Source organism: Hypanus sabinus, unplaced genomic scaffold, assembly GCF_030144855.1.
Source record: "Hypanus sabinus isolate sHypSab1 unplaced genomic scaffold, sHypSab1.hap1 scaffold_886, whole genome shotgun sequence".
NCBI classification, from domain to species: Eukaryota; Metazoa; Chordata; class Chondrichthyes; order Myliobatiformes; family Dasyatidae; genus Hypanus; species Hypanus sabinus.
Genome location: NW_026781739.1, coordinates 138,820 through 151,816, shown reverse-complemented (window position 1 = coordinate 151,816; position 12,997 = coordinate 138,820). Strand labels below are relative to the sequence as shown.

Genomic DNA, 12,997 nt, shown 5'->3' with positions numbered 1-12,997 from the left:
AATATCGAACCTGCTTCTACCACTTCTACTGGTAGCTCCCCCACACAGCTACCACTCTCTGTGTAAAGAAGTTCCCACTTGTGTTACCTCTAAACTTTTGCCCCCTCTCAAATCATGTCCTCTTGTTTGAATCTCCCCGACTCTCAATGGAAAAAGTCTATCCACATCAACTTCATCTATCTCCATCATATTTTTAAATACCTCTATCAAGTCCCCACTCAAACTTCTACACTCCAAAGAATAAAGACCTAACTTGTTCAACTTTTCTCTGTAACTTAGGTGCTGCAACCCACGTAACATTCTGGTAAATTTTCTCTGTACTCTATTATATTGACACCTTTCCTATAATTCGGTGAACAGAACTGTACACAGTACTCTGAATTTGGCTTGAACAATGCCTTGTATATTTTTAACATTACATCCCAACTGCTATACTCAATGCTCTGATTTATAAAGGCCAGCATACCAAAATCTTTCTTCACAACCCTATCCACATGAGATTCCACCTTCAGGGGACTATTCACCATCATTCTATTATCTATGCCCCACAGATCACTCTGTTCTACTGCATTCTTCAATGTCTTACTGTTTACTATGTATGTCCTATTTTGATTAGACCTACCAAAATGTTGCACCTCACACATCAGCATTAACCTCCATCTGACATCTTTCTGTCCACTCTTCTAACTGGCTTAATTCTCTCTGCAAGCTTTAAAAACCTGCTTCATTATCCACAACGCCACCTATCTTAGTATCATCTGCATACTTTCTAATCCAATTTACCGCCCCATCATCCAGATCATTAATGTATATAACAAACAACATTAGACCCAGTACAGATCCCAGAGGCACACCACTAGTCACCGGCCTCTAACCGGACAAACAGTTATCCACCATTACTCTCCCATCTAGCCAATGATAAATCCATTTTACTACTTCAAAATTAATACCTAACGATTGAACCTTCCTAACTAACCTTCCATGTGGAATCATGTCAAAGGCCTTACTGAAGTCCATATAGACAACATCCACTGCTTTATCCTTGTCAACTTTCCTAGTAACCACTTCAAAAAGTTCAATATGTTTTATCAAACATGACCTTCCACACACAAATCCATGTTGACTGTTCCTAAACAGACCCTGTCTAATCAGATAGTTATATATACCATATCTAAGAATATTTTCCATTAATTTACCCACCACTGATGTCAAACTTACAGGCCCATCATTGCTAGGTTTACTCTGAGATACCTTTTTAAACAATAGAACAACAATACGCCAATTCTCTGGCACCATCCCCCTTTCAAATGACATTAGGAATATTTTTGTCAGAGTCCCTGCTATTTCTACACTAACTTCCCTCAAGGTTCTAGGAAATATCCTATCAGGACCGGAGACTTGTCCACTTTTATATTCTTTAAAAGCTTTAGTACTTCCTCTTCGTTAATCATCTTAGTTTCCATAACTACCCTACTTGTTTCCCTTACCTTACACAATTCAATATAATTCTCCTAAGTGAATACTGATGAAAATAAAATTTTCAAAACCTCCCCCACTCCTTTTGGCTACACACATAGCTGTCCACTCTGATTCTCTAAGGGACCAATTTTATCCCTCATTATCCTTTTGCTATTAACTTAACTGTAGAAACCCTCTGGATTCATTTTCACCTTGCTTGCCAAAGCAGCCTCATATCCTCTTTTAGCTTTTCTAATTTATTTTTACATTTTTACATTCTTTATATTAGATTCTTTTTACATTCTTTATATTCCCCGAGCACCACAATTGCTCCATGCTGCCTATATTTATTATAGATCTCTCTCATTTTCCAAACCAAGTTTCCAATATCCCTTGAAAACCATGGCCCTCTCGAACTTTTAACCTTTCCTTTCAACCTAATAGGAACATAAAGATTCTGTACCCTCAAAAATTCACCTTTAAATGACCTCCATTTCTCTATTATATCCTTCCCATAAACAAATTGTCCCAATCCACTCCTAAATCTTTTTGCATCTCGTGAAAGTTAACCTTTCTCCAATCAAAAATCTCAACCCTGGTTCCAGTCCTATCCTTCTCCATAATTATTTTGGAACAAATGGTATTGTGATCACTGGACACTATGTGGTCCCCAACACATACCTCCGTCACCTGAGCTATCTCATTCCCAGCAGGAGATCCAACACTGCCACTTCTCTAGTTGGTATCTCTATGTATTGCTGCAAACAACTATCCTGCACACATTTTACAAACTCAAAACCATGCAGCCGTTTTACAGAATGGGCTTCCCAGTCTATGTGTGGAAAATTAAAATCTGCCACAATCACAACCTTGTGCTTACTACAAATAACTACTATCTCCTTACAAATTTGCTCATCCAATTCTCGCTCCCCATTAGGTGGTCTATAATACACCCCTTTAAGTGTTACTACACCTTTCCCATTCCTTAATTCCACCCAAATAGTCCCCCTGGACGAGCCCTCTAATCTATCCAGTGAAAACACCGCCCTGATATTTTCTTGGACAAGCAATGCAACGCCTTCCCCTCTTGCCCCTCTGATACTATCACACCTGAAGCAACGAAATCTAGGAATATTTAGTTGCCAGTCACACCCCTTCTGCAAACATGTTTCACTAATAGCTACAACATCATATTTCCAGGTATCAATCCTTGCTCTAACCTCATCCACCTTTCTTGCAATGCTCCTAGCATTAAAATAAATGCATTTAAGAAACTCTCCACCTCTTCCTCTCCGCTTATCCCTAACGGTGCACACAACTTTATTATCTTTTTGTTTTCCTTCTCCCCTACATCTTCGGTCTGAACCCTCCTACATCAGGGAGGAAGTTCAAATCATATCTGTGTTAAATGTTTAACCATCACAGTAACTGAAGGCAGCTGCAGGTTCACGAGGGACTGTTACTGTCAAATTCTGCAGTTTTTGCGGCTGCTCATCGCACCCAGGACTGAACCCTGGTCACTGAGCCTTGGAGGAGTCTGTAAGGCTGATGTTAGCCTTAAACTAGATTGGTGTTTAATATTGTGGATCTGTGAAAGATAAGTCAGTTTTGTATCAAATCCCGTGTTTCAGGTACTTACTGTCTCCACTGCACTCACTATGGACGCTACAAAGTCCAGTCGGCCCATCTGGTTCCTGCCCATGTTTCTGTTCCATATCCGGATATCAAAATCTACCCCTGCTGTTCCCCTCTCACACTCCCTGAGGTGTCAGGTTGCAACTAGTCACCACTCCGTGGAATAGGAGATTTCCGTTGAATTTCACAGAATCATAGAAATCTATTTTCCTAAGCTCCATGTACCTATCTCAGAGTCTCTTAAAAGACCCTATTGTATCCGCCTCTACCACCATTGCTGACAGTGCATTCCACACACACACACACACACACCACTGTTTGCTTAAAAAAAAACCTTAGCTCTGATATCTCCTCTGTACCTACTTGCAAGCAGTTTAAAACCTATTCCCCCTCGTGTTAGCCGTTTCAGCCTGGGAAAAAGCCTCTGGCTATCCACACGACCAATGCCTCTCATCATCTTATACACCCGCATGATTTTCTCCAGTCTGAATAAGACGATGAGCTCACTGTGGTTTTGACATTCCCTCCCCCCTTTCCTCCCCCTCTCTCCTCTCCCTCCCCCTCCCTCCTCTACCCCTTCCCCTCTCCCTCCCTCCCTCCCCCTATGTGTTTCGCGTCACTGACCCGCCTCACTCAGGCACTCAACGTGACACTCACAGTAAACGAACCTGCGGTCTCGTAACACAATGCACCTCTGAAGTCTGACAGCAGACTAGCGAGTGAATCTTCGATGGTGCAGAGTCAAAAACCAGAGAGTTGCCAGATTGAGTCAGGCTTTGGGGCTGCAAAGAGAGATGGGGTCTAGAGTTTACGAGGAGGAGGAATCAGACCAGCTGGATGTGGCTACAAAAGAAAGATTAGAAGCATTTGGAAACTGGTTGATCGAAAAAAAAGGTGGTTAATTTCTGCAAAATACTGGTGGAAATCAACAGACAGCAATTGTGAAGAGGAATAAAAAGACAACGTTTACACCGAGCCCTTTCAGCATGCCTAGCCTGTGTACTCCGCTGCTTAGTTGCTGCTTGAACTGCAGAGTTCCTCCAGCATTTTGTGTGTGTGCGTCTCTGTATTCCAAGCAACTGCAGAATCTCCTGTGTTTTATAACTGCATTTTACTTTGGCATTAGGTACGCGTTGATATTGAGTATATTGCTTATGGGAGCCGCTTTCTGCGTTAAAACAGCTGCAGATTTTTCGATACACACGAAAAAAATAAGGTATGGACTTTGAACCGGTAACTGCACAAATCTTTAATGGCACCGTGATTACCCATAGGGCCATGAGTAAAAAATTTCGCCGTCGTTGAGGCACCGATGAAATGCGCAGGCGTCAGGCTGAGGACGTCACCGAGTGTCACGCATGCGCATAGTACACTGAAGGCCTTGAAAATGTCGGATGGAGGTAAGAGTGATTCTCCGTGTTTTTCTCTGAAACACCGACTTCAGAACGATTCCTGTGAAATCCGGACATCACAGTCCGCAATCCCGGGACAGTCCTGCCCTCTTCCCTCTCTCTCAGCCCCACGATCCGTACACGGGCCCCGGCGAGCTCCCGGCCGCTGAGGGAATGGGAACCGATGGATCTCTCAGACAGAGCTGAGCTCCAGCTATCTAAATGCAAGGATGAGGAACTCGGAGAAAGGGAACAAAATCTTTTACATCACCAGTTGAGAAATTCGCCTTTGTTCTACCTCCGATCACTGACAGGAGAAAACCTGCAGATGCTGGAAATCCAACCAACACACACAAAATGCCGGAGGAACTCAGCATTAGTACTCTTTTCCGTAGATGCTGCCCGGCCTGCTGAGTTCCTCCAGCATTTTGTGTGTGTTGCTTGTTCCACCTCCTTTTGTTCTGGACTTTTCAACCCGTGACGACATGTTTTGTACCATTCTCTCTGGAAGATAATGATATCAAACACCTTTGCCCTGGGCAACAAGTAGCTTTCACATCAAATGTGCCAGACTCCAGTGAGACAGACTACTGCCCTTCCCTTCATATACATTGGGATTGCCATCACTGAGGTCACCACCGTCAGTCATTGGGGGAGACTTCAGGGGAAATATTTATGTACAATACAGAAACTGGTGATACCTGTGTGTATTGTGGTGATGCAAAAGTTGTTGGAGAGTTTACAAGAGGGAAGAATTGGAGTGATATTTGGAAATCTGACTTTTTAAAGCATAATTTAGCAAGCAAACCACTTATGGACAAAGTGCAAAAGCACTGGAGAGAAAATCCTTCATTACCCTTTACAGGCCTGTGACATGGTGTGAGAGGGCAGATGAACTGGATCGAGCCCAGAGGAGATCACAGTTCTTACAGACAGTGATTTGCTGGCTGTTAAAATGAATACCTCTCTATATAAAATTCGCAGTGCACATGTCGTCACTCGGTAAAAGAATGCACAGTACAAGATTTCTGTGCACACTGGTGATTACAAATTAGAGGGGACATTGGTGTGGAGAACTCCAGAGTCCCTGACACCCTCACCTACAAGATGTGCACCCAGCTGCACTTTGAGGAGTTGGAGCTGAAAATGGATGAATTTTGGATCATCCACCAGTTGGAGGGGGTGATAGATATGACATGAAGAGAGGTGAGTTACACCTAAGGTGCAGGACACAGGAAACTGGTTGAGAGACATGAAGGGGAATGAAGTTAAATAGCCATCACAGAGTACTCTTGTTGCCATCCCACACAACAGCCAGGTGGGCTGCTTTACAAGCTGTTGGGGAGGGACGGATTACCTGGCAGAGGAAAGTCAAACGGGTGATAGAGGATTCGTTAGTTAGGAGAACAGAACAGAGGGGATGAAAGGTCAGTTTTGATGGTGTCAAAAGGACCTGACAAGTGTGGTTTGGGATAGGCCGTTTTCTGGCAAAGGAGTACTTGGTAAGCGGGAGGCCTTCAGAAGAGACATTTTTGGGAGTATAGAGTTTGTATGTTGACAGGTAACTGGTGCAGGGAACCTTGGTTTTCAAGAGATATTGAGGCCCCCAATATTTTGTTCCTCTAAATGCCTCAGACTGTTGGGTGCTACCAAGACTCATTAATGACAACAGTATCATAATTCCACCCCCGAGCTCATCGGACTTATTTTTAGTTGTCTTCTGTTGGTTTCTAAAAGCTTCCAATAGTTTTTGCTCTTTTGTTTGCCCTCTCTTTGGCTTTTATGTTGGCTTTGGCTTCTCATTTCAGCCACGGTTGTGTCTTCCTGCCTTTACAATGCTTCCACTTCTTTGGGATGTATCGATCACTCAGCTCCTGAATTGCTCCCAGAAACTCCAGCCATTGTTGCTCCGTTGTCACTCCTATCTTTCCCTTCCAAGCAAGTTTAGCCAGCTTCTGTCACAGAAACATGGAGAAGTTCAGTACGGAAACAGGCTATTTGCCCAATCCATTCAATGCCAAACAAACATTTAAACTGTCTAATTCAACTAACTGCACCGGGACCATCGCCCACCATACCCCTACCATCCAGGCTCCCATCCAAACTTCTTCTAAATGGTGAAACCGAACTCATATTCACCACTTATGCTGGCATCTCACTGCACGCTCTCACGACCATTTCAGTAAAGAGCTTTTCCAAATGTTCCCATTAAATTTTCACTTCCCCGCTTACCCATGACCTATGGTTGTCATCGCACCCATCCTCAGTGGAAAAAGCTGCTTACCTGTACCCTATCTATACTGTCATAACGTTGTCTATTCCCAACAAATCCTCAAAGAAATGTATAATATCTTTGTTTATGTTTAGAGCCTTTTTCAGATGTATAGGATGATGAGGGACACTGATCGTGTGGATAGCTAGAGGTTTTTACCCCAGGGCTGAAATGGCTAATGTGAGGGAGCATAGTTTCAAGGTGCTTGAAAGTTGATATGGAGGGGATGTCAGGGGTAACTTTATTTACACTGAGAGTTGTGGGTGCATAGAACGGATTGCAGGCTACTTGTGTGAGAGTGTTTCAGTTACTTTGGGGCCAGGAACCCATGCAGCTCAGTGGGAACAGGGAACAATACCAACGGAGAGAGTCAAACTGAGCCAGGTCACAGATTGGAGACGGCAGAAATGCCCCATTCTTAAAGAGACAGGAAGAGCATCAGGGAATTGATGGTCATTCCAGATACCAGCACTGTGCCCAGTTAAAGGTGATTTATCTCTCCAACTTGGGTTAAACTTCACTGAAACAGTGTGATGCCAGCTCACACCTTGACAACTCAAGGAATCTCATCTGAAATGTTGTCCTACACCCATTGATGGATTTTGTAAATCTTTTTACAGGTTAAAAATGACAAGGAATTTGCCTACAGGAATCTCGAACACAACACGCTAGTTTTGCTCTCTGTCCAGATATTTAAGAAGTGGAGCAAGAGATTCACTCGATCATCCTTCCTGCTCAGACTGTGGGTAGGGATTCACTCGATCATCTGACCAACTGGCATGCCCGTTAGTTTACATGGGGGGAGCCCATTCATCTGCTCAGACAGTGGGAATGGATTCACTCGGTCATCTCAACTGAAGGTACATCAGCAAGTTCACACTGGGCAAGGCCATTCACCTGTTCTGTGAGTGAGAAGGGATTCAGTTGGTCTTCCCACCTGCGGACACACCAGTCAGTTCACACTGGGCAGAGGCTGGTCATCTGAGGAATTTGTGGAGAAGGATTGACTCGGTCATCTGTCCTAATGGCTCACCAGCGAGTTCACACCGGGGAGAGGCCATTCACCTGCTCAGACTGTGGGAAGGGATTCACTTCCACATATAAGTTACTGAGACACCAGTCAGTTCACACTGGGGAGAGGCCATTCACCTGCTCAGACTGTGGGAAGGGATTCGCTCAGACATCTCAACTGAAGGTACATCAGCGAGTTCACACTGGGGAGAGGCCATTCACCTGCTCGGACTGTGGGAAGGGATTCGCTCAGTCATCTCAACTGAAGGAACATCAGCAAGTTCACACTGGGGAGAGGCCATTCACCTGCTTGGACTGCGGGATGGGATTCATTTCGTCATATAAGTTACTGAAACACCGGTCAGTTCACACCGGAGAGTGGCCGTTCACCTGCTCAGACTGCGGAAAGGGATTCACTGAGTTACCTCAACTTCAGGTACATCAGCGAGTTCACACCAGAGAGTGGCCAATAACCTGCTCGGACTGCGGGATAGGATTCGCTTCGTCATCCCATCTGAAGATACATCAGCGAGTTCACACTGGTGAGAGGCCGTTCACCTGCTCAGACTGTGGGAAGGGATTCACTTCATCATCCCATCTGAAGATACATCAGCGAGTTCACACTGGGGAGAGGCCATTCACCTGCTCAGACTGTGGGAAGGGATTCATTTCATCATCCCATCTGAAGGTACATCAGCGAGTTCACACTGGGGAGAGGCCGTTCACCTGCTCGGACTGTGGGAAAGGATACTCTCAGTTATCTCAACTGAAGGCACACCAGGGAGTTCACACCGGAAAGTGGCCAATCACCTGCTCGGACTGCGGGAAGGGATTTGCTTCGTTATCCCATCTGAAGATACATCAGCGAGTTCATACCGGAAAGTGGCCAATCACCTGCTCGGACTGCGGGAAGGGATTCCCTTCGTTATCCCAACTGAAGATACATCAGCGAGTTCACACTGGTGAGAGACCATTCACCTGCTCAGACTGTGGGAAGGGATTCACTCGATCATCCCATCTGCAGATACATTAGCGAGTTCACACTGGTGAGAGGCCGTTCACTTGCTCAGTCTGTGGGAAGGGTTTCACTTCGTCATCCCAACTGAAGGTACATCAGCAAGTTCACACTGGGGAGAGGCCGTTCACTTGCTCAGAGTGTGGGAAGGGATTCACTCGGTCATCCCAACTACTGGCACACCAGCAAGTTCACACTGGGGAGTGGCCTTTCACCTGCTCAGAATGTGGGAAGGGATTCACTAAGTCATCCACCTTACTGGTACATCGGCGAGTTCACACTGGGGAGAAGCCATTCACTTGCTCAGAATGTGGGAAGGGATTCACTCAGTCATCCATCCTAAAGGCACACCAGCGCCTTCACACTGGGTAGAGACCAATATGCTTGGACTTTGGGAAGAAATTCTCTCAGCCAAAACAACCAGTGTGCATCATTGAGTTCACACTGGGGAGAGGCCGTTCACCTGCTGTGAATGTAGGAAGCAATTCACTCAGTCATCTAATGTTATGTAGCTTCCAGTTGTGCTGGCAACTTAACAGAGGGGGTTATAGCCCCCAGTCTGGCCAAACTGAAGAATCTCATTTGGGTGGATACTGAGCGATGTGTCCCCTGTGTAATCTGCCCTTGGGGTTCATACTCTCTGTGGACTGTCTCTTTAAAGTGCAAAGAGAACCGAGACTGACCTTGGACACGCTGTTGGATTTCTGCAGAAGTGCTGGGTTGCTATGGTGACCAGCTAATGTTTATGTTCTGTGTGGTTAAGCAAGGTCAGAATGATCCTTTACCAACACAGAACAAGCAAGCGACTTCTTACAGAGAAGTCTATTATCCCCCCCCCCCCCCCCCCCATCTTGTGAACTAAATTGAATCTACCACATCATTGTAAGACAATGTCGTTTACCACCTTGGTTTTGGATTTTATATACAGGTGGCTCCCGTTTTTCGGACGTTCGCTTTACGACAGCTCACTGTTACGAAAGACCTACATTTGTACCTGTTTTTGCTAACCAAAGAGGATTTTCACTTTTATGATAAAGATGATGACTGCTTTATACGTGAGTTTACCCCAAGAAAGACTACCGTGACCGTGAAGCCTTGTGCGGCAGTTGTGTACGCATGCGTGCACGTGCCGATTTTGTTTCTCTCCAAATCGATTTCAGTTCACTATCTTCCCGATTTTCAGTGAAACTACACCGTACATACAATATTTCTACTTTATCATTCCTACTTTTACTATAGGATAGTGTTATTTTAGGTTTTATGTGCTATTTGGTATGATTTGGTGGGTTTTCTTTGGGTCTGGGAACATCCAAAATCTTTTCCCATTTAGATTAATGGTAATTGCTTCTTCACTTCATGACATTTCAGCTTACAAATGGTTTCATAGGAACACTCTAGCTTTAGATACTGGGGGAAACCTGTATTCACACCTCTATATGCATAACATTGCTAACCCTTGGATTATCTGGTTTAAGTTCACTATTATTAGTAGTTACCAATAAAATTTTGTTTGTTAACTGCAAAACTAGACTCCAAGTGTGTTTAATTGTTGCTGGTAGTTTTATAGGTTTGCGTCTGTGTGACACCTGAAGTAACAAATTGTACATAATATGTGATTAAACTATTAAGATTTATAATTCTTACTTTGACCAGAGGGTTAGTAAAGAAAACAAAAAAAAAGAAAAAGGGCCCAGTCTCTCCATTCACATCTTCTCATCTCTCCCCAGCAAAAGGCCATGAAAATCTCTCTTCCAGACTCACAAGAAAGAACATTTCTCTCATTGGATAGTCCCACACTCCAAAACCCTGTTATCTCTAGTCGTAACCTAAACATTGCTGCTACAGAGAAGCCATTACCTCAGCAGTGAAACATTACAGAGAGGCTGTTACATCAGCAGTGAAACCTTACAGTGTGTTACACTTGTGACACACTACCAGGTTCAAACTGGGGAGATAGTTTCAATGAGCTGCATGCTGGATATTTGTCCATCACCGTTGCTGAATGCAATTTCGAGAGCGACTATCGGTGCTGAACTCTGCAATTATTGCTGCTGCTCACCACACCCAGTTCTGCACCCTGGTCACTGGGCATGGGAGGTGTTTCTTCTGCTGCACATTCACCTTTAATGGGGCTGGAGTTTAATATTCTGCATCTGTGACAAATAAACCAGTTCTATTATAAACTCTGTCTTTGGTGCTTAGTGAATTTATAACACAACTGGTGTACTCAGGCCTGCTGAACCCGCCAGTGAATCTGTTCCACATCAGTCCATTTAAATCCTCCCCTGTTGTTTCCCTTGAATTCTCTGCAGACTGAAGAAGTCGAGATGACTGCAGTTCTAATCTCTGGGCTGATGAAGAATGACATTGTTCGTTAACCTCCTTAATCACAACTTATTTCCACATTATGACTCATTTTCCCTGCTTCTAAAGGGTTGTTGGAAACACCACTGTCCTCTAAAGACTTAAATTGGAATGGGAAACCATAAGTAGGATATTCAAAGGAGCAGGGTCAGAAACCAGAGGCTGGTCTGCACAGGGCAGAGTTTGGGACTCTGGACGATGGTTCTGGTAAGAACGTATGATGAGGAGAAAGGAATCAACAGTGGGGCATGGCAAGGAATGACAGAGTAGCAACACTTGGACGTTAATTGGCAGACAAAATAATTTTGTTGTCTGACTGATGAACAATGCCTGTGGTGAGAGGCCCCATTGGTCGAGGCACATGTGTGTGTTGAGAATGGTTATACCTATTGAGGGAGTTATTCTTGCTTGTTTATCCTGTAATATTATATCTGAATGGTTATTTGAGATGATCCTATCTCTAATAATGTATTGATTATCATATAAATTGTGAGATTATGTCCTTAACTGAATCAGGCTTGAATTTATGGTGCCTTAATGAAGTTACCGTGGTCATTCACCCATTTGTATTTTAAAGCAAGATTTTGGTGAATGACATTTGCCACTTGATTGTACCTGCATAAGTAATCAGACTGAGTTAAACTGCTGCAGGATCCTGGAATGTGTTGGATTGTGTCTGGTGTCTCTTGGCATTTTCTGCATTTAGTGTCTTGTTTGCTTGAATTCCATGTATTTCAGATTTTTTACTTTTTCTTAAACACCTTGTCCTGCATTTCTGCAAGGAACCCCGCTGATTCTGGGAAGGGATCTCCAACTCTCAGTCAGGTGCTCGATGCTTCCTTCACACCATCCAGTCTGCTCAGATCATTGGGATGTCTCCCATGGAGGGTCATACTCATTCCACTGGTTAATGTTTTCTTCCAGAGTGATGACTTATTGTTCTGAGTTGGCCTCTCATTAAAGCTTTCTGGTCTGTATTTCTTATCATGATTGCATATACACACATGGAGTGCTGAATATTTTTGATGAAAATATATATTTAGGTTTTATCTGACTGTTGTGTGATTTTTTTTTTCATGTGTGTTATTCCTGTTCCTCCTTCTGTCCAAGGTAGTTGTTAATCTAAGTGGGACTTCGTGTAAATAGACTTTTCTAAAGTCTCTTCAGTTCTTATTTGTCTTTGTAAATTTTACTGTTTGAAATGGGACCAAGATATTTTCATTAAAAAAGTCAATCTCGGTATTGATGCAAGTGTTTATTGCCTTTGTTGTATTTGTTACCTATTGAGCTCTGTTTGGCAGGTTTTTTTGAAGCCATGAACTAAATTTTGTCAAAGGTTTTCTGGATTTTACACTACTTTCTATTGTCTTTGCTTGTTGATATTCCAGATACGTGGGTATCGAGTCATAAAGAAGAGTCTTGGCCAGGAATGTTGATTCCCATCCAGAGATGCTGCTTGGCATGCTGAGTTCCTCCAGCACTTTATGTGTAGTTCTCTCCATTTCTAGCATCTGCAGGTCCTCTCGTTTCCCAGATACTTATATGTTTCTTGAAATAATGAGCCGGTAGTAGGGCTGTGTGGCTCTTTTGGTAAAATATTAAATAAACTCATCATAACGAGACATTCACCACCCTCGGAGTGGAAACAATTCCCCTCATCTCAGTCCCGGGCAGCCCACCCCTGTTTCAGAGACTGGGATCCCTAGTTCAACCGGTAATGAAGTTGTGCATTTCAATGTTCACCTCTCCGTCCTCGATTCTCTAAATGAAAGGGTTATCACATTTGATCTTTCTTCATATGGTGACCCCACCACTCCAGGGATCAGTCAGTTGAATCTTCATTGCACTCTC

The 12,997-nt window shown here is 43.8% G+C and overlaps 1 pseudogene; it reads left to right on the top strand.

Moving 5' to 3' along the window:
- The first annotated feature begins 4,499 nt into the window (after nucleotides 1-4,499).
- On the top strand, nucleotides 4,500-12,376 carry LOC132390408 (zinc finger protein 229-like; annotated as a pseudogene).
- Nucleotides 12,377-12,997: the final 621 nt, after the last annotated feature.